Here is a 3,793-nt window from a genome sequence, read left to right as displayed (position 1 = left end):
TAACAAATATTACAAGTAATTATATTTCTCTTGTGAAATGCGAAGATTATTATTTGGCATGCAACAAACTGAATGGGTTGTTGTTGATGTTTTAACATCACTGTATTCAGGTCAATCTTTGGAGGCCAAGTAGAGCTGTGACACTGAGGCAAGCTGTCAAGCAGCTGACGTATTTTCTCTGAAGCTGAACAGATGTTGATTCACTTCCACTGCGATCTGCAGCAAAGTACTATTATCCCCCCAGTGATAACAGCTCATCCCACAAAAACATCCTGCAGTCACTGGTGACGATGTCCAGGCTCTCGACAGGACATGATACAGGATGTGGTACCACGCTGCTGTCAGCGCAACAGTAATTGTCGTTCAGGGCTACAAACGTGTCATCGCCTTCATTGGTGGACTTTGATTTTACATGTTCGCCTTTTATCATGTATGGGCATGCTGATCATATATTTTGAATATTTCCAAGCATATCGAAGCTTCAGCTTTAATTTTTTTATAGTACCTATAAAAACTTTTCCTAAATTTAAATGTCCTTTTCTATTTGAGCTGACACTCTTTTTTTAAGATATGTTTCATTAGCTGAATTAACAAAACACTGATGCAATTAGAGAAAATGATCTATCTAGTATTATAATTACAATATTTGTTGTTGTTTTTAATTCGCCACTTCAGCACTTTATGCTTTTAACAGTATTGTTGTGTTGCTTAAACTGCTGTTAATTAAAGGATTTGTGGCCTCCCTGTGCTCAGTTTACATAATCTGTGAGGAGTGTATAAAAGTCAGAATCTCCTGTTTCACTGGAACATTAATTTTACAGAATACCATCATCCCCCCTCGTTATTGGCAACCCTGAAGAGCTTCTTACTATTTTTATAGTGTGGATGATAAAAACACTAAAACAAAAACTGCTTCTCGTGGAGATGCCACCGGGGAAACATCCAGAGAAAACCATCGTGTTTTTCTGTCTCTTTAAACAGGTCTTGTCTCAGCCTAATGTGTGTAAAACAGCTGTGCTAAAAATAATTTAAAAAATATATACATCACTAAACACAAAATTCTTCTCCTGAAGTGTCCTTAACATTTTATCATTTGAACTCCACATCAGTTTATTAAGATTTGGTGGTAATTGTAGGTTGAGGGATGTAGGGGTAGTTCAGATCTTTTGAAGTGGGGTTCGGTAGAAAGGATATAAACAATGAGTGTCTTACCTGTCCAGAGGACATGACTTAACTTTGTTGGATTTTTTTACCTGGATTATTGGGCATGAACTTTGATGTTTTGAACCACTTTGACTATGGCTGCCTAAGAAGAGTCGACAGGGGAGAGGGTGGACTCCAGAAACCATCTTATCACCATCAAACTGGTTGACTCACTATGATTTAGCCACTTATGGGGGCTGAATTTGTTGTGGCTCCTGGGACTGATGAAGTCCTTTGGATGAAGGACAAAATGTTTCAACAAAAATGAAACCATCCAGAAGACCTGACTTAACTTTGTTGGATTTTTTACCTGGATTATTGGGCATGAACTTTGATCTTTTACCTATTGTTTCACCTGTCTTTGAACAACCACAATTAGAGAAATTGTTTATATTATTTCTGACCAGATTAACAAGCTATCAACTGGTCAGAGCAGGTACAAGAAAAAAAAAATTGATTGCTGCCACCTTCACTGCCATCAGTTTTGCATTACACGGAGACTAAAGCAGATAAAATATATTATTCTTACGGTCAGTCCTACAGCTATTTTTAAAAATGTATTTCTATGTACATAACCTTGTAATGTGTAACAGAAATATTAAGGTTTATAAAATTTCTGAAGGTTTAGAGATTAGAACTGTTTGAAGACAACAGCAGATCACTTTGAGCTTGAGTCCTCTCAAGACTAGCTTTTATGTTCAGATTAAGCCTCTGTTTCTCCCAACTGAGGACATTTTAAGAACCATAAACATCCAGTATTATTTCTTTCAATAAGGTTGAATAAAACTATTTGATAAATTAGTTTGTTTTATTATTTCAGGCATGTTTTTTTTTTTTTTTTACACCACATGCATATAACATCCCTACTTGTATTTATAATGTAATAAACAGCCATAAACAGGGGAGCTATGGATGAGAATTTTGATCAAGGTTTATGGATGTTTTTAACCACTATGGCTGAGAATGGTAACTGCCCATGAACCATGTGTTTGAGTTAGCAGAGAGTTATTTTATTTCTCAGAGAAAGCTGGATGAGGAGCTGATTTGATATTGAAGGAGCAGCTGGCAGTTCAAGGACGCCAGTCTTTCTGTGAGCTTGGAGCTGATAAGCATATAAAAACAAGCCTCACACACTGCCCGTGGCAGATTCTCATGACTGGGCTCCATGAGTGTATACTTCTGTACATATGTGTAATCTGTTATGAAAATTCGTCTTTGCCAGTTAAACCGGTTAAAAAATCTTCTCCTGTCTTCGAGTGAGGCTTCTTTGAGTACTGTATTTTTCAGACTATAAGGTGCACTTAAAATCTCAAAAATCGACAGTGAGCCTTATAATCCGGTGCACCTTATGTATTAATTCTGGTTGTGCTTACTGACCTTGAAACGATTTTATGTGGTGCACGGCACTTAAAAATGTGTATTGTTTTGTACTGAGTGTATTGTTTTGTATTTTATGTGTTACAACTGAACAATGTTGAGAGTTACTGTGAATGAGTTGAATAAAGTTTGACTTATCTGACTGTTTTGTTTTGCTTAATGCACTTTATAATCCAGTGCACCTTATGTATGAAAATAGACGCATTCATTGATATTGTACCTTGTAATCCGGTGCACTTTATAGTCCGAAAAATACAGTAAGCAAGGTAAATAGAGGATATTTTATCCAACAGTTTCAAACACAGCAAGAAGAAAAGATGGTATTTGGAATATAAAAGGTTTAATAGACCAACGCAATACTCACGTATAGTTTTCCATGAGTGCTGATGTTGAGCGCTGCGTACGAAATGTCTGTAGAGATGAGAACAACAGTCGCTTGATTGAAGATGTTCAAAGAAAATATTTTTGCTTCCTAAAAGGTGGGGGGGGGAAGAAAATTTGTCAGAGACACATTTTAACCAAGTTTTTTTTGTGTGCATTAAAAATATACAATCACATTTTATTAAGATTTGATTATTACAGTGCAAATTCAGTTCTTTTTCACCAATTTAGTAGTGTTGTAAACTGGCACGTGGTGTAAACATCCAGCACTTACTCTGATATTGAGCTGTCAAGTTTTATCCAGGAAATCCAGAAAAAGGTTTAAAAACATTAAAAATTTACTTCTATTCTGAAGCTGAAGACATTTCGCTTCCCATACCGGAGGTTTTATCAATTCAAACAATTTGAACGTTTTTTGTTTTTTTTAGTTGACCTGCATGACAGAGAATCTTCACGTGCATTATCCAGGAAATATTCACTCATATTACAAAGCATGCATTAAGTTTGCAGGTTAAAATAAAGAATGAACTGTTATACAACCAAACTCAAAACTTTAAAAAAGTACATGAAAGGTTTGTTTTGAGTTTTTATTACTGTCTGATATTACACAATAATTTAAAACATAGCATTCTTTTTTTTTACTACAGATCTAGTGTTTTTTTTTTTTTTATCAAGACCAAGAGAAATATAGCATGAATACACAAAACTAATTATATTTTGTAATGACTAAATGTAAACGATGGGGAAAAAATGTATATTTTATGGTGAATGATCAAAATGAAATTTCACATTTTGCTAACATTATTACTTGCCGGTTAAACGTAAAAAAAAA

Source organism: Nematolebias whitei, chromosome 18, assembly GCF_014905685.2.
Source record: "Nematolebias whitei isolate Nwh7 chromosome 18, NemWhi1, whole genome shotgun sequence".
NCBI lineage: Eukaryota > Metazoa > Chordata > Actinopteri > Cyprinodontiformes > Rivulidae > Nematolebias > Nematolebias whitei.
This window is presented reverse-complemented; position numbering follows the sequence as displayed.